General features: G+C 33.9%; 1 long non-coding RNA gene and 1 pseudogene across 3 annotated transcripts in view; both read left to right on the top strand.

The window, feature by feature from the left end:
- The window catches only part of LOC145291089 (uncharacterized), a 563,704-nt gene that overhangs the window by 513,120 nt on the left and 30,300 nt on the right, over positions 1 to 20,284 (top strand). The window lies entirely within an intron of this gene.
- LOC145242791 (U2 spliceosomal RNA) lies at positions 14,580 to 14,713 on the top strand (annotated as a pseudogene).

Genomic DNA, 20,284 nt, shown 5'->3' on the forward strand with positions numbered 1-20,284 from the left:
ACGTACCAACAATGGATTTACGGATTTTATCAATGTTCAACCAGCTTCATTGATTGGATCTTGTTATTGTCTAAATGCATCATCATACTTGGACATCAATTTGAATATCCTTTATTGCATTTTTTTTCTTCCTTTGAAGATTGTAATGTTGGATATGGAGCGGCCAAACCAGCTGCTAACATTGCCCTGCTTTTTATTGAAACCAGCCGAGAGCTCTCTTTAATATCCTCATTGTTTTCTTAAGTGCAATTGTCTGGATCTATTTTGCACTTGGTTCACCAGGTAGGACTTCAGGTTCTTCCTTATAAGCCCTGTGGTACCTATAATAACTGGTATGATTGATATCTCTCTAAGATTCCAGTTTCTTTTCATATCATACATGAGACTTTGATATTTGGTCTGTTTCTTCCTTTCAGCTCTGTTCAGACCTCCATCATTAAAGACACTCACTTCAACCAAGGTTGCCGCTCTCTCTAACTTATTCCATATAACTATATCAGGTTTCACAGCAGCATTTTCAAGGTAGAGGGCTGTAGGGATTACATGGTCGTAATGTATAGTATATAAGTCATTTCTGACTTTCAGGTTGATGTTCGCAGGACTTGCTGCTACACTGGATGTTTAAGTTTTTGCAGATGGTCTAGTGGAGGTACTTACATACTCCATCATGTCTTGCTGTGTAGTAGCCATCCCCCAAAAGAACCTTGCAACTTAATATCAGAGGACTCACACTTTCCAATTCTATATAGCAGAATCGCATTTGTTGTCATTCTGTATATCTATATAATTATAACACTCAAATGACCTTGCTGTAGCCACACATCCGGTTTACAATTTCCGGTTACGCATGCGTACATAAACATAAACCCATAACAGTGTAAACAAACACAAATCGCTACTTTTGCAGAATTTGACCTGTGCACTGAAATATCAACGTTATTATTTAAAAATTATTATTTAACATGGAGAGGGTGGAGATGTTTTGCAACTATTCTGTATTACAACTATCCTGTCACAATTTTCTTACAAATAAATCAACGTTGCCCCGTTGACAATTAGAACAAGAACAATTAACAACGGCGATTTCCCCACCGCCTTCCTTTTTTTTTTTAAATTTATTCTACATTTTTTAATACACCTTTCTTAAAAACAGTCATACATTTTCTTCTACACTATCAACGTAAATAAATAATCCTGAAAATATGTTTTTTTTTAATTTGCGTTACAAATAAATAATAAATGTGACAATAAAACGTATTGTTTTACTGTGTATGTTTTCAGCGTCCTTATTATTTGTTTTTTTTTTCACATTTAAATTATCCAAATAAACAATTGTTAATATTTTCTGCCTTTTTTTTACATCGTTCATTTCCGCAGTGTCTTAATTAGTTTTATTGACCTTATTATTAGCATATAAATTAAATATTTGACCCAATGGGTCATGAATGTTTGTTTGTTTAAATAAAATAAATGGAAAAAAAGTTACATTTTATTTTCTATTTTCTACTTAAAAAGTCATTCTTAATATGGGGAGAGTGTTTTTAACTATTCTGTACTTTCAACTATCAATTATATAATAATAATATATCAAAATTTGAATTTAACTTTAATTATTATGGTATCTGTTCGGTGCACATTTACCTATAAGTATGGCAAACCACTTATAATTCAATGGCTATAAGTTTTTTTTTTTCAAGAATAAACAATTATAAACAGAACGACTCATAGAAATCTATCTATATTTTTTTTCATTTTAATATACTTTCATAAAAATGTTTTTGTTATGTTACAAAAAACTATTTTCTTTATGTATCAAGTGTCACGCTCATACATTAATTCCATAGCTAATATAACATACTGACCCAACGGGTTACGGGTAGTCTAGTATTTCTATATAATCTTTCAAACATTACTTTCTTTTAAAGTTTGAAGATTTCAATTTTTGTGCTAACAAAATTATATCTAGTCTTTATAAAATTTCTTTTGCTAACCATTTTCCTTTGAAAAAAAGTCAAATTTTTGAAACTCCATGAAATATGGAAATAATTAACTTTATCTTGTACAGAGTGACCCATAAAACGGGCCCCAAATCTAAGTAGGCCCCGTTTCTTAGTGTTTTGTCCGAATGAAATGAAACTTTGGTCATAACTAGTTTATTATATTCAAAACATCACATCAAAACACTAGGATCTTTGGCCTTTTTTTCTCCGTTGACTGCAAAATGCTCAGAAAAACAATTGAATGTCCTGTGTTTTTGGGGTCACCCTGTATTCTTTGCATACAAACAATAAATGTTGTAAATAATTATTTCCAAAATTTTAGCTCTCTTCATATATTTATGCTCTATCTTGAATCTTGAGCATTTTTATCTGGGTAGAATTAATCTATAAATATTAATAATATTTACATTTCTATTTAAAAATTTTAAAGTGCACTTGAAAGACTCCAAAATATATATGCGGGGGTGAGGATGAAGAGCGCATGTTTTTTCAGGTGCAGCTTATATAATCTGTTAACTGATTTTGTTAAGCATGTCTTTTTTGATATATATATATATATATATGGAAGTCACTACTTATCAAGGCCAGGAAGCCACTCGGGGATAAGGGTTATTGCATGTACAGTAATCAATGGGATAGTATCGTAGTAATTGTTAGTAATGGAGATTTGATAAAGTGTCTTACTTAAGGGGGCGATTCATCAGGAATTTGTTTATGTTGAACTTGAAGACATCCAAGTTGTAGTCAGGTGGAAAACAGGCAAACAGAAGAGAGTTCCACATGCGTGCACTTCTAAGAAAGAAGCTTTGTTCATGGAATCTACGTTTTGGTTTTGGAACAGTTAAAGAGCGGGGAAAATTATTGACAGTGGTTTCAGCTAGACGGGTGTTTATTGAGAAAGATTGGCGATGGAGGACCAGAGAAAGGAGCTCAGATGAGCACTTGCCATGAAAGTAACAATGAAACAAAGACAGGCTCGCAATGTCTCTTCTGTGGGAGAGAGGTTGTAGGGAAGAGAAAAGGGCATCTCCCACAAAGCCACAAAGTCTATTTTTTACTTTGTCAAGGCAGAATAGGCTGTTTTTAGCAGCTCCTGTCCAGATGTGACAGCAGTAATTCATTCTTGGACGTACTTGGCGTTTATATAGATAGAGAATTGCATTAGCAGTGAGATATCTTCTGGAGCGATAGAAGGATCCTACCATTTTTCCAGCGACCTTGGCAACAGGCTTGATGTATGTGTTCCATTTCAGGTCAGGAGTAAAGGTCAATCCCAGAAGCTTATCAAAACATGGAACCTCCCCTAGACAAAACCCATCCATTTCAATTGATGCGAGATGGGAATCAGTGCGTTGATGATGTAAAGCTAGGAGCTTGGTTTTAGATGCATTAAATGTAACCAGCCACCCCTTCCCCCCCTGTACCATGCGCTCAAGATCAGAGGAGAGAGAATTAGAGAGAACTTGGTCATTTACGGCCTTAGATGTGTTGTCATAGATGGTCGTGTCATCAGCATAGATATCAACGAATGATTTAAGTATGTGTTTTGGGAGATCATTGATGTAGATCAGGAAGAGATGTCTTATAGGAATTTCTGAGTTGGCAATGGCTTATTAGTTTCACATATATGTTTTACTTTCTGCAGCTTGGAAAGATTTCCATTGGTTGAAAATTCTTTGAGGTAACACCTTCATGTTAAAACTTATTAGCTTTGGGAAATGACCAAGAGAACATATTGAAACGAACTGTAAAAATAAAGAGGGCAAGCAATTAGAACCATTCACGTTTTAGCATTCGTATCGCATCTCGATGTCTAAACTACCACAAGTCAAAACTTTACTTTAGTAATATCATATTAATCACTAGTCATTATCTTTGCTGATTGGATGATTTAAGTTTTTTTTAAATGTTCGTGAAACTTATGCATAAACATGAAATGCCTTAGTGTATTTTTATAAAGATCATGATTCATAACTACAAAGTTGAATTAAAAAAAATCAGCTTTGCTTTATTGAAACAGACATTTTTCTCTACGTCTAACATCTAATTTTGTATCGAGGCCCTTTTTTCTCTTCGAGATTTCATTTCCTGACATCTTGAGACAATTTGTGGAATTTCCAACCGAAACAGCTGCTTAATTGTTTTTGCAGACTTAAACACTTCTATCATCAAAGGAAGGAAAGTAGAAAAAGATATTTTATGTCTTGAAAGAATTTCATTTTTGGCAGGAAGGTAGCCAATATTCAAGGGAGATAATTATGTAACAAAAATGTACTCAATATATGCAAACAATGAATCTATTATAACAAGAAAATTGCCCATTTCGTTACGCCATGCTTACTATGATCACAAGAACTCTTGACTATGTGGAAGATGAAATAAACAATAGAACTCAGTATCAATAAAATAAACTGAAATTTCAGAATTTTTTAGATGATGATTAATATTTTAGATTATTTGGATCATTCGGACTACTGTTCGCATCTTGGATGTTGTTCACACAGCATTTCGGAAGATATAATCTCCAACCTTCTTCAGATGTTTCTTGTTGAACTCGGGAATCCTTATGTTCCACTCAGGAATCTATCTGAAATTTCAAATTGAACCTTTTATTTAATCCACAGGGTTATATTGTCCTCGTTCTATCAGCTATGATCAGGTAGAAAAGTGTAAATTCATTTTTTTTTTAAATTTTATTTTTGGTTTGATCATATGAAGTGCAATAGTGAGTGAATAATGCAGAGTCTGCCTACACAAGAACTAGGCTGTAACTATCACAGAAGACTTAAAAGTTTGGCAACTTTATGAAGGGGATACCGTGGATCAAATTAAATGGCGGACAGACGTTTGAGCATCCAAGAAAAGGCAAACTCGTGCAAGCCATGATCACCTGTCTATAACTGGATGGTCAGTCAATTAGTCAGTCTTAATTAGTGTCATCCATACTGAGGATGCATTCCCTAGTTCGACATAAAGATCTCTAGGTCTGAAAAGATGCACTTAAAGAAGGTCTGAGTTTACATCAGTAAAATGTGAAAATAATATCCGAGATGAGAAAAGCAATCCAAATAATCCACCCTTTCATTATAGAGATGCCTAGATGCTGTAAAATTTTCCAATATAATAGCTTCTCTTTTCAACCTGCCTACCTTTAGACGTTTTTTCTCCATACTCCCTGTTTCCCGCAACCGTACGAACATGTTAAAATTTAAATGCAATATGAACAAACGCCTTGCTGTCCAACTCCTCCCTCAGGTTGCTCCCTATAAATCTAGCTTATATTACAATAGCCTCTTACGCTTCAGTGGCAATATGTCTTGTTTGGCATGAACAAAAATAAAAAATATTAAAAAAATACAAATAACTTATATATTTTTTGGTGAATTCGTGCAGAAACATATCAGTAATTTTATTGGCCTCACCCTTTTTTCTTTTCTGCAACCTCTCTCTGTTATAGATGTAATATTGCTAGTCTCAGTCTTTTCTATAAATATTATTATGGCATGTGTTCTTCAGAATCATCTGATTTCTTCCCTGCTTCCTTTGTTCCAGCTCGTTTGACTCGTTGGTCTAGTGGTCTGCACCAGTTCACTGTTTTGATATCTCACTGTAATACAGATTCATATTTCAGTAGCTTTTTTCCCAAGAACTGCCCGTTTGTGGGACTCTCTTCCTGCTGACTGTTTTCCTCCTACTTGTAGCCTTGATCTTTTCAATACTAGTGTTAATTAGCATCTCCTGTCTTTGCGATAATCATTTTCATTCTTGTTAGCTTTTGACATAAAGTTGCTTCACACTTTGTCTTGAGCAATTTCTATAAAAATGGAAAAAGTGGTAACTTATGTCCAAGTGACTGCACTCAATTGATCGTTTACAAGAGATATTGTGTATTTGATATTGTGTATCTGATATTGCGTATCTGATATTGCATATCTGATAATGTAGATCCGATATTGTGGATTCGATATTGTGTATCTGATATTGTGTATCTGATATTTCGTATCCGATATTGTTGATCTGATATTGTGGATCCGATATTGTGTATCCGATATTGTGTATCTGATATTGTGGATCTGCATAAAATTATCTTATCGGAGTTCTACAGACGTTAAACAGAAAAACAAAACAAAACCTTACTATAGAAGAGTCATTGTATGCAATTAATTCAACACAAGTTGCTATGAGATGGGGTTCATAACTTTTCTCATGCTGCTGTAAGTCAATGTAACAGGTCTGACTGGATTTGAACTCAACATATTAGACTGCAGAGTCCACGACAACAGTATGCATTACATCAAATCAAATCTAATGGTTTAATAACTTTAAACTTTGATGAACCTGTCCACCGTACAGCTGTAGGCTGCCATGGATGACCGAGGGCAATGTTCTCTGTACGACTGAAGGCAATGTATTTGAGGGAGATTTATCTTCTTATCTTCTATCGATTTTTAATTTCAGAAAGCAAAGGAACTTTATTAAAGTAGATACTTAATATCTATATTTATTATGTATATTATATTTATGTTTTTATCTATATTGAGTAGATACTTAATATCTATATTTTATGTTTTTATCTATATTGAGTAGATACTTAATATCTATAGTTTATATTTGTACTTAAATATCTCTAGAAATTATCATAGCTAAAAATGGTTTTTCTTTTCTTCTTTCTAGCTTTACTTAGCAAATATTTTATTTCTGCTGTATTTTATTCAATATTCAAGACTAATTTGTTTCTGTCCCCCATGTTGGCTAAAGTATGCAATGGTGTTGTCTGTTTTTGCATGAAAACTTATATTTCAAATTCTAATGCCATTTTGAATCATACTTTAACTCTTTACCCTCATATTCTTATTTTAATAATGTATTCATTAACAACCTTTTAACCAAATTATATTCCTCATTTAAATATAATTAATAGATACTAATCTAATGTTTACACCATATACTTTATACTTACTCTCCCTTTTTTCCACTTATAATGAGAGGGGAACCTATAGTCAATTTTATTTTAATTTTTGTGGAGAAGTGTACCTTTATAAATGTGTACTTATTATTTCAAGTACTAACTCAATTAATCCTAACCACCCATGCCAGGGTGCAGAAATATCTGGTTTAGAACCCAGGTGTGGGGCTATTCTTGTTGGTGCTGATACACCCATAGATTTCGTCAGGAGAAGGAAAACTCTGACGTTAAATCTATGCTACTGACCTCGTACGTCATGGCACCAAACAAATGGCCAACAACTTTCTTAGAGTTGGTGACTCAAACAAATTATCTGTTTGCAAACCTAAACTGCTTAAGGAGTGATTAGGCTCTTCCTAATGCCAAGCTTTCATATTCCTTCTTTGTCTATTAGCCAGGCACAGAGGTGCGATCACAGGGACTCAACAGATACCCACTGCTTGGCTTTGTTTGGCTGACTAGGGCAATGAACGCTGTCTCCCACTTCTGTCTCATTCTCTTCCCCTAAAACTGGGCATCTTAGAAGTGTTTGATTGCCTCATATGTTCATGTGATTGAACTGGGTCACTTTTCTCTGGCATGTTTGAGGGTACTGGTTTGACAGTTTGTCTGGCTGCTGTATTCCGACTTGTAGTATAGGAGCCCACACTTTTGGTAATGCTTAGAGCTACTGCTCTATAATCAATTGTATAATATCGGGATGGTTGTAGTGCCATATCGTGCATGAAAAGGGACCCTGCATCCATCTTCGATGGGCTTTTTCAAAGCCACAATTCTGTTGATGAAGAGTTGGCTGATGTTCTATTTTTGTGTGCATATTTGGTGTTATACACATCCACCCCTCACCCTAAAACTGAAACTATTAAATAAAATGACAACTCTAACGAAAAACTCGCATCAAACCAGACGTACACTCAAATAAAACAAATTCACCTCCTCACTTGAGGCTTGCATTCACAAATATCTGTGGACGTAGACAATGTAGAATCATTTCTTCTAGCAAACTCCTCGGATATCTAAACTAACCTACATTACTCAACAGCGATAAAGGGAGAAAGAGAGAGGGGAGGACAAAATGGAAGTAGTAAAAAAGAGAAATTAAAAAGAGAAACAAATAGAAAGGAGAGAGAGAGAGAAAGTAAATGAAAGATAAAGAGATGTAGAGAATGAGAAAGACGGGAAGGGAAAGAGATAGGGAAGAACGGTATAGATAAACAAGGGAAGCAAAATTAGAGAGATAGAGAAAGAAAGAGAGGGGTAAAGGAAAGAGAGAGAAAATGAGAGAGATGACAGAAAAAAATGGAGAACAAATAATAAAAAGAAAAACAAACTCCCCACTGGAATTCGATAAATAGAGAGAGAGAGAGAGAGAGAGAGAGAGAGAGAGAGACAGACAGACAGACAGACAGACAGACAGACAGACAGATAAGATGCCAATTAGATAAAGACTAGCAGGGCTACCTGGCGTTGCTCGGGACCGTATAAACAATGAAAAAACAAAAGCAGATATTGAACATATGTTTTATTCTTAGGGGAGAGGAATCTTTCATCTTAAGTTTTAGCGTTACAAACAAACATTTGTCTTTTATATATATAGAAGATAATGACAGGTTTTTTGAGGGGCCCCCTCGAAGATAACTGATCAGTTGACCAACTTCTAGTGGTCCGTTTGACGTGAAATTTCGATATTTGTCATCCGGGTGATGGGGCTTCGATATGATACCAAATTTGTCAAGTTTGGTTCCGTCTTTCAAAAGTTTTAGCGTTACAAACAAACATACATACACACAGACGTTTGGCTTTTATATATATAGACTAGCAGGGCTACCCGGCGTTGCTCGGGACCGTATAAATAATGAAAAAACAAAAGCAGATATTGAACATATGTTTGATTCTTAGGGGAGAGGAATCTTTCATCTCTATGTATTATTTGTTTTATCTACCCTAGGACTGATATTGTTCATGTTTTATCCCTAGCATAGGTAATTTACAGCATGTATATGAAATTGTTTTACCTTAGGGAGAAGAGAACAGGTAATATACAACATAATGTGTCTATATTACATCCCTGGCAACGCCTAGAAACCAGCTAGAACATGTATTTCAGTCAATCTTTATTATATCCTGGGCTATGCCGGGAAACCAGCTAATCTCTTTTTAGTGACTTGACCACCAAAATACCTCCCTAAGTGTGTCCTTTCTTTTGAACTTATTAGATATAGGTATCTAGAAATGTGTGTGAAATTTTGTTGAATGCATTGTTCACTATGATTTTCTTATTGTTCTACACAATATCAACTGTAGCGAAATAACACAGTAAACTTAGTGTAGTGTTAGAATAAAGAGCAAAGGAAAAAATTAGAATCATATTTTGTAATTGCAAATCTAAATTTGCTAGCATGTACCAGTATTGGCCAGGTTGTGGAAATTTGGAACTTATAACATATGTAGTGGCCTTTTCCTAGATACCTATTGCTAAAAATTATACTTTCATTTTGTTAGAAAAATCTCTCTTCAGATGCCCTGCATCATTCAAAATAAAAACAAATATTTTTATAATTGTTTCAGTATATTGCTACACAATGTGAAAGTTTTTAACGTTTGTAAAAAAAATCATGAATGTGCTTATATTGCAAAAAAGAAAATATCAGTGCACAGTATTGAAAGTGTTTGAGATTCAAAAGTCTGTAACATTTCTACTAACTTCATAAGATGTCATGTGAGAAACTGAATTGAATATCAAGACATTATCTGAAGCGTTTTTATTTTGGTGTAACATATGTGTTTACAGTGAACCTTAACTTTTAATAAACAGATTGGTATGCAATGACATAGGCTAAGAATCTTTAAAATATATATAAATTGGAAAAATGTGTGAACAAATGAAAAAAAAATGATCCGCTCCACTTGATGACATCAAGCACAGTAATATTTTAGTGAAGAAAATATGAAATTGATGTTCAGTGATTAGTTTGGATGAATGAGAAAATGTAATTGTTTGATGCATAAAAATAACTCAGTTGCTGTATTTGATATTAAGCAGCAAAATATAGTGATTTGAATATTTGGGAAAACATCAAACCAGATTATGTAAAAAGAAAAAAAAAAGATGAAATTAGAAAATATATATTTTATGTTTATGAGTTCTGCCAATCAAAATTTTGTGGCAGAAATTGGGTGATTACCATGCAATTTTATTTTGGTAAAATTCTTAAATTATTAGAATGTTTATTATAATTTCTAATTAGTGACTTGTTATAATCAAAATCCGCCCTAAAGAGTGTCCTTTCTTTTATTAGGTATCAGAGTAGGTATCAAGATTTCTACTTCTATACAAATGTGATATTTCAGATCTGTACATAAAAAATTTGTTGAATATATAGGTTGAGAATTGTTCTGTGTCGCTCTCTCTCACACACACACGCATTCTCACTTTTATAGATATAATAGATAGATTACTCTAGATATATTTCCATATGTCTGAATACCCTATATACAAATTTTCAAATCTGTAGATAAAAAAATTTGTTGAGTATATAGGTTGAAAATTGTTCTCTCTCTCTCTCTCACACACACATTCTCAATTTTAGAGATATAATAGATAGATTATGCTAGATATATTTCCATATGTCTGAATACCCTATATACAAATTTTCTAATCTGTAGATCAAATATTTGTTGAATATATAGGTTGAAAATTGTTCTTACTCTCTCTCTCTCTCTCTCTGGCTACCTCACACACACATTCTAACTTTTATAGATATAATAGATAGATTATGCTAGATATATTTCCATATGTGTGAATACCCTATATACAAATTTTCTAATTTGTAGATAAAAAATTTGTAGAGTGCATAGGTTGAGAATTGTTCTCTCTATCTCTCACACACACACATTCTAACTTTTAAAGATATAATAGATTATGCTAGATATATTTCGATATTTCTGAATACCCTATATATAAAAATTTGTTGAATGTATAGGTTGAGAACTGTTCTCTCTCTCTCTCTCTCTCTCTCTCTCTCTCTCTCTCTCGCTCACACACACACATTCTCACTTTTATAGATATAATAGAAAGATTATCCTAGATATATTTCTATTTGTATGAATACTCTATATACAAATTTTAAAATCTGTAGATAAAGAATTTGTTGAGTATATGGGTTGAGAATTGTTCTCTCTCTCTCTCTCTCTCACACACACACACATTCTCACTTTTATAGATATAATAGATTATGCTAGATATATTTCCATATGTCTGAATACCCTATATACAAATTTTCAAATCTGTAGATAAAAAATTTGTTGAGTATATAGGTTGAGAATTGTTCTCTCTCTCTCTATCACACACATTCTCACTTTTATAGATATAATAGACAGATTATGCCAGATATATTAAAATATGTCTGAATGCCCAATATACAAATTTTGAAATCTGTAGATAAAAAATTTGTTGTATACATAGGTTGACAATTGTCCTCTCTCTCACACACACACACATTCTCACTTTTATACATATAATAGATAGATTATGCTAGATATATTTCTATATGTCTGAACACCCTATATACAAATGTTCAAATCTGTGGATAAAAAATTTGTTGAATGTATAGGTTGAGAATTTTTATCTCTCTCTTTTTCTCTCTCTCTCTCTCTCGCTATCTCACACACACGCATTCTCACTTTTATAGATAAAATAGATAGATTATGCTAGATATATTTCCATATGTCTGAATACCCTATATACAAAGTTTCAAATCTGTAGATAAAAAATTTGTTGAATATATAGGTTTAGAATTGTTCTCTCTCTCTCTCACACACACATTCTAACTTTTGTAGTTATAATAGATAGATTATGCTAGATATATTTCCATATGTCTGAATACCCTATATACAAATTTTCTAAACTGTAGGTAAAAAATTTGTTGAGTATGTAGGTTAAGAATTGTTCTCTCTCTCTCTCACACACACACACACACACAAGTTCTCACTTTTATAGATATAATAGATAGATTATGCTAGATATATTTCTATATGTCTGCCTACCCTATATACAAATTTCCAAATCTGTGCCCAAAAATGTGTGGAATATATAGGTTGAGAATTGTTCTCTCTCTCTCTCTCTCTCACATATTCTCACTTTTATAGGTTATATAGGTTGAGAATTTTTTGCTCTTTCCATCACTCACATTCACACTTTTATAGATATAATACATAGATTATGCCAGATATATTTACATATGTCTGAATACCCAATATACACATTTTCAAATCTGTAGATAAAAAATTAGTTGAATATATAGGTTGAGAATTGTTCTCTCTCTCTCTCTCTCTTTCTCTCTCTCTCACACACATTCTCACTTTTATAGATATAATAGATAGATTATGCTAGATATATTTCCATACGTCTGAATACCCTATATCCAAATTTTCTAATATGTAGATAAAAAATTTGTTGAATATATAGGGTGAGAATTTTCCTTCCTCTCTTTCTCTCTCTCTCTTTCTCACACACACACAAGCTGAAAATTGTTCTCTCTCTCTCTCTGACTCTCTCTCTCTCTCTCACACACACACACATGGTCATTTTATAGATATAATAGATAGGTTATGCTAGATATATTTCTATATGTCTGAATACCCTATATACAAATTTTTAAATCTGTAGATAAAAAATTTGTTGAGTATATAGGTTGAGAATTGTTCTTTCTCTCTCTCTCACACACACATTCTCACTTTTATAGATATAATAGATTATGCTAGATATATTTCCAAATGTCTGAATACCCTATATACAAATTTTCAAATCTGTAAAGATAGAATTTGTTGAATATATAGGTTGAGAATTGTTCTCTCTCTCTCTCTTTCACACACATTCTCACTTTTATAGATATAATAGATAGATTATGCTAGATATATTTCCTTATGTCTGAATACCCTATATACAAATTATCAAATCTGTAGATACAAAATTTGTTGAGTATATAGGTTGAGAATTGTTCTCTCTCTCTCTCTCTCTCACTCACTCACTCACTCACTCACACACACACACACACACATTCTACCTTTTATAGATATAATAGATTATGCTAGATATATTTCCATATGTCTGAATACCCTGTATACAAATTTTCAGATCTGTACATAAAAATTAGTTGAATATATAGGTTGAGAATTGTTCTCTCTCTCTCTCTTCTCTCTCTCTCTTTCACACACATTCTCACTTTTCTAGATATAATAGATAGATTATGCTAGATATATTTCCATATGTCTGAATACCCTATATACAAATTTTCTAATCGGTAGATAAAAAATTTGTTGAATATATAGGGTGAGAATTGTACTTACTCTCTCTCTCTCTCTCTCTCACGCACACATTCTCACTTTTATGGATATAATAGATAGATTATGCTGGATATATTTCCATATGTCTGAATACCCTATATACAAATGGTCAAATCTGTAGATAACAAATTTATTGAATAGATAGGTTGAGAATTGTTCTCTCTCTCTCTCTCGCAACCTTACACACACAACCACACGCAAACATTCTGACTTTTATAGATATAATAGATCGATTATGCTAGATATATTTCCATATGTCTGAATACCCAATATACAAATTTTCAAATCTGTAGGTAAAAAATTTGTTGAATATATAGGTTGAGAATTGTTCTCTCTCTCTCACACACTCACATTCTCACTTTTATAGATATAATGTATAGATTATGCTAGATATATTTCTATATGTCTGAATACCCTATATACAAAGTTTAAAATCCGTAGATAAAAATACGTTGAGTATATAGGTTGAGAATTGTTCTCTCTCTCTCTTACGCACACACACACACACACACACACATTTTCACTTTTATAGATATAATAGATAGATTATGCTAGATATATTTCCATATGTCTGAATACCCTATATACAAATTTTCAAATCTGTAGATAAAAAATGTATTGAATATATAGGTTGAGAATTGTTGTCTCTCTCTCTCTCTCTCTCTGGCTACCTCACACACACACACATTTTCACTTTTATAGATATAATAGATAGATTATGCTAGATATATTTCCATATGTCTGAATACCCTATATACAAACTTTCAAATCTGTAGATAAAAAATTTGTTGAGTATATAGGTTGAGAATTGTTCTCTCTCTCTCACACGAAACTGTGCGCTCGGCTTCTTCCCCCCCTTCCCACCCCAAATGCTTGGGAAACTGTGCACTGTTTTTGTTGGTTTTCAAGCTGCCTCTTCCCCCCCCACACACACACACACAGTTTAACAGTAGTAGGAGGTCAAGAGAAAGAGGGTGAGAGAGAGAGAAGAGTAAGTTGGTGAGAGAGAGAGAAAAGAGAAAGAGGGTGTTGGTTTTATATTTTTATTATCGTCTAATATTTTGAAAGCTGAATTTCTAATAAAATGTGCATCTATAGGAGATAATGCCTGGGAATGTGTTCCCCCCCCCCCACAGTTTAACAGTGGTGTGACGTCAAGAGAAAGAGGGTGAGAGAGAGGGAAGAGTAAGTGGGTGAGAGAGAGAAAGAGAGAGAAAAAAAAAGAAAGACGGTGTTGGTTTTGTGAAAAAAGTTGTTATTTACAATTGTTCGCATTCTTGGCCTTTTGGTCAAGATCAAAGTGTAGTATCTGTTCTTCAGATGCTGCACTTCTATTTCTTGTTCTCTTTCGGTGGAGGAGAAATCCTCCACGACTGAGACAATTTTTATTTTTGTACCTTTTCTCCACGTTAAAAAACGACCCTGGTGTCTAACTCTGTCCCGTGGGGAGGCATAGTAAATAGGTACAATTGTTCGCCATTAGTGGATGTTGACGTCACGTCACGTGACATGACTAAGCGTTTTTTTTTTTTAGTATGAATAACATTTTTTGTTTTAATTATAAAGTCTACACTTAATTTTATAGAAAATGATGTATATATAATAGAAAAAAAAAATTACTGGTTTTGTTGGATTCAAGTGGATCCCCCCCCCTCCAGTTTAAGAGATAGCAGGTCACGTGGTAATATACAAAATGGCTAGCGTAAATATAAAGATCGGTTTTTTTATCGACGAATATTTTGAAAGCTGAATTTTTTTTTATTCCTGTACATTTTTTCCTGATATTTTTCGTTAAAACTCTTGTATAAATACTATTTTTAACCAGTTAAATACGTTGGAGACATTGTCATGGAGTTTAATAATCTCTAGAACAAAGCAGAAGAGAAATTACAAAAGTATCGGTAAAACAAAGTGTTTGTTTACATTTGTTCGCCATTACTGGATGTTGACGTCACGTCACGTGACATGACTAAGCGTTTTTGGATTATGTAATATTAACATTAAAATGACAGGTTTTTTGGGGGGCCCCCCTAGGAGAGAAATGATCAGTTCACCCCCTTTTAATGGTCCGTTTGGTGTGGAATTTCGATATTTGTCATGCGGGTGATCAAGGTTCAATATGATACATAATTTGTCAACTTTGGTTGTGTCTGTCAAAAGTTTAAGCTGACGTCACGTCACGTGACACGTATTGAATAACGTTAAAATGACAGGTTTTTTTGGGGGCCCCCCTAGGAGAAAAACGATCAGTTGACCCCTTTCTACTGGTCCGTTTGACGTGAAATTTCGATATTTGTCATCCGGGTGATCAAGGTGCAATATGATACCAAATTTGTCAACTCTGGTTCCGTCTTTCAAAAGTTTTAGCGTTACAAACAAACATACATACATACATACATACATACATACATACACACCGATTTTTGCCTTTTATATATATAGATGAGTAACGGAAGTAAGGTTACTTGAAATAATAATAATATAATAGAAGAAAGAAAATTGCTTCTCAACGCCCTGAAAAATCTCATCAGTATGCCCCGTATTTAAGAATTCAGGTGATCGGTCATCTCCCTCTCAATACAGACCAATAAGTCTCCTGTGCGTCATGAGTAAGTTGCTAGAATCTGTATTAAATAGTGTAGTAGTCAACCACCTCATCAAAAATAACTTTCTTAGTGACACGCAATATGGTTTCCGTTCTGTTAGATCTATAGCAGATGTGGTAACAATTATATCTCATAGGACTCGTGAATTTCTCGATGGAGGCTTCCGTTCTAAGGCTCTTGAAATATCAAAGGCTTTGATATGGTATGGCATAAATGTCTACTCCATAAGATCTCCAGCTACGGTATAGCTGGAAATGTCTTATCAATTATTAAATCATTTCTCTTTGATAGGAGTAGTGGTTTATGAGCAGAAATAAGAAGTTCACATTATTAATGCTGGAGTCCCTTAGGGGCCCATCCTGAGTCCAACTATCTTCCTGATTTACATCAATGAACTCTCGAATCACATCCTAAGATCATTTGTAGGGATTTATGCTAACGACTACCATCTATGGCAACACTTCAAAGGCCGTAAATGACCAAGTTCTCTCTGATTCTCTCTCCTCTGATCTTGAACACATGGTACAATGGGGAAAGAGGTGGTTGGTTAATTTTGATGCATCTAAAACCAAGCTTCTGTCTTTACATCACCAACGCTCTGATCTCCATCTGGCATCAATTGAAATGAATAGCTCTCGTCTTGGAGAGGCTCCATGTTTTGACAAGTTTCTGGGCTTGACCTTTACTCCTGATCTGAAATAGAACACATACATTAAATCAGTTGCCAAGGTCACTTGAAAAATGGTGGAATCGTTCTACTGCTCCAGTAGATATCTCACTGCTGGTGCAATTCTATACCTGCATAAGAACCAGGTACACCCAAGGATGGAGTATTGTTGCCACATCTGGGCAGGAGCTGCTAGAAGCACATTATCCTGCCTTGACAGAGTTCAAAATGGACTGTAGCCTAGTGAAGAATGCCCTTTTCTCTTCCTTGCAACCTCTTTCTCACAGAAGAGATGTTGCGACCATGTCTCTGCTTTATCATTATTTTCATGGCAAGTGCTCGTCTGAGCTCCAACCTATGATTCCCTCTGGCCTGAATTTTACAAAAAGCACACATCTAGCTGAAACTACTATCAATAATTTCCCATACTCTTTATTATTGGTGCCTAAACTTAAACGCAGATTACATGAACAAAGCTTCTTTCTTAGAACTGCACACTTGTGGAACCCTCTTCCATTTTTGTGCTTTCCAGCTGACTACAATATGATCGTCTTCAAGTCCAACGTAAACAAGTTCTTGATGAGCCATCCCCTTAAGTAATCCAATTTACCAAATTTCCACTATTAACGATTACTATATTGTCCCATTGACTATTGTACACTCGTTAACCCTTATCTTTGAGTGGCCTCTTGGCCTTGATAAGTGGTTACTCCTTCGCTAAAAAAAAAAAAACAAAAAAAACGAGAAGAGATTTAACCTCCCACCTAACCTGACTATTTTATTTTCTCACGATAATAGTTATCAGTGATGCTTAGACCAACAATAAATGGAGGGGGGGGACACTAAAAATATTAAAGGCTCTAAGTGGTCGAAAAGCATAACGTGGGTTTTAGATAGATTTCTTTCAAAATATGCAAGCAATTAAGTTCGGCAGGAAAGTCATAAAGCAGACAGGTGCTCGTTTTCCATTTGCAATTGAGAATAAATGAGAATGATGGACAGTCTTAAGAATTTATATCACAATCCATGAATAACTTTCTTCTTTCTTTCTTTCTTTTTTCACATCAGGTGTGGCATAATATATGTTATTCGTATTCAACTATTTACACGGGAGGTGATTGTGATGGTGACGTCAATTGATAACTCAACCTACTATGTTCGAGTTCTTTTAGGGTTTTCGTGTTCTTTCCTTAGGGATTTTAGCAACATTCACATGACCCCTTTCTTAAATACCTGATTCTATCAGATGAGGGTGAACCAGTTTCAACAAAATAGAATCGTTGGTATACAAAATATTGTAATTTGCTAATTTCCTATGCAGTGCGTTTACCATTTATGCAAAGCTATTCAGTTTCCAACCAACAAAGAAGAAGAAAATATGGTGACTCAGATCGGGTTACAGTGTGGGGCGTTCAAACGAAACTATCTAAATGATTTCGCAAAGGAATATAAATAACACAATTTTATAAAAATAAAGGTTTTTCTTTATTAATGTTATTTGCATCAATACAAAGCAAAGTTATTTTGTATATCATTAAGTCTCTCTGATGACATACATCTCTGCTATTATATAAAAGGAACTCTGTGTGTGTGTGTGTGTGTGTGTGTGTGTGTGTGTGTGTGTGTGTGTGTGTGTGTGTGTGTGTGTGTGTGTGTGAGTTCGTTCTCTATGGGCTCCGAAACGACTGTGCCGATTATGTTGAAATTTAACACAAATTTACTTTATGTGTCTAGCAGTGTTCTTAGATCGGTTTTGTATCGGAACGCCTCCGATAAGTATAAAAAAAATCAATACTCAAAAAAAATCCAATTAAAGAAGAAACAGTCCAATTTGACCAAAGTTAACACCCTTATACAGCCTAACATCACACGTGCATTTTATGAGTTTTATCACTGCACCAGTAGAAGAGCCCGGCATATAGAATCAACAGACGGGTCGTTGGTAAGATAAGGGCACATGTAAAATGAATGTTTCTGTTTTGAGCATAACTGACCCATTTGCATTTGAAACTTTAATTGAAGCTATTCTATAAATATAAAAATAATTTCATAAAATCAACAATAGATTCCCTACAGTGCAATGCGGACTATAATGTATTGTGAAATAAGTCACTGCTAGGAGGCATGTGAAGGTTCCTCTCGGTGCACTGCAATGGGTCTCCAACTAGAGCAGGCAAGTAATCGATTTGATTGGAAAAAATGTTCGATTTCACCGATTTCGATTTTAAAAAAGTATTGGAAGTGTAGAATATTTGTTGATCATCATTTTATACCGGGCAACGTCGGGTCTCTCTGCTAGTTTTGAATATATTCTCATTCTCTCTCTCTCTCTCTCTCTCTCTCTCTCCTCTCAACAGTTTCCTTTGTGTGATGGCAGTGTGAAGAGGTTGCAAGATAAGTGTTCATCACTGCCGAGTGTTTGTTGTAAAGAGACTGTGGCTACCCATGAAGCTTGAGATTGTCGAATTTCAAAAGCGATGGTCGTAGACGTGTGACTGTGCAAATTAGTCAGCGTCGTTGGAAGTCGAGAAAGTTCGATAAAAAGGAGCGACATTGTAATACTAAAGCATCGTTCATGTCCGATTATTGCATCGGCGAAGTATATGTTTTTGTGATTTACTATCACTATTCAAAAGTTGTGTCTTGTTTTTTTATTTCATTTTTATTTACCTGGTATGCATTTCTAGTTTCTAATACAGCAGTTTGTCTATTTTATGGCATATCAACCCTTTTGGGGTTATTTGATGCTGAAACACCACATCTATTGTACACAATTCAAGGTATACAATTAATTGAACACAAGTTGACAAATAATTCTGAATATATATTCTCTCTCTCTTTCTCTCTTTCTTTCTCTCTCTCTCTCTATCTATCTTCCCATCTCTCTTCTCTATCCCACTTTGTTTTTCTCTTCACTTTCTTTCTTTCTTTTCTCTCTCTCAACGGTTTGGCTTGTTTATTTAATGATATATCCACCCTTGTAGGGTTATTTAATATTAGGTTATTTACATATTGCAAACGATTTATTGCATACGATGAATTGAACACAAGTTGCTATTTAACGCATTTTCTGGTTTTCATCCTTTCTCCAGCAGTATTGATGAATAAATGACTCAAATCGATCTGATTTGATTTGAACCCAGCATAATCGATTTTACAGTCGGCTGCTTGATCACTTACCTCCGTTAATGCTGTCAAAAATAAACAGATCCTGTGCAACAATTATAGTGGATTCTTGATTTCTAATGACTTTTAATGATGATTAAAGCGTCTATTTTCTTTTGAATAAAAAAATTAGTGTATTTTGAGAATCGATCTTCTAAAGTTATGTTGCAATGTTAGAATCTTATTGATTTTGATTCGCTTTTGATTAATCCATAATTTCTTTTATCGATTAACTCATTTAAAAAAAATTTTTTTAATAAAAATCTGTTTCACAATCCAATACTTTAAATAGCCGCCATGTTTGCTTCACGATGTTTTGCTTTTCAATCAAGTTAGTTTATATCCTACCACGAAACATATGTTACATGAAAACTTACATTCAGTACCGATACTGAGAGGAGGAAAGGGTATTATTATTTTTTTGTTCCTATCACAGAAAAAAAAGTATAAATTCACTTTCTGATATATCGAATATTTCTGTATGACAGATTTTATTGTTCGTCAATAAATTAAATAAAATTAATGATAAAATTAA

This window comes from Euprymna scolopes, chromosome 2 (genome assembly GCF_053919585.1).
Source record: "Euprymna scolopes isolate OS-2025 chromosome 2, ASM5391958v1, whole genome shotgun sequence".
Taxonomy (NCBI): Eukaryota; Metazoa; Mollusca; class Cephalopoda; order Sepiida; family Sepiolidae; genus Euprymna; species Euprymna scolopes.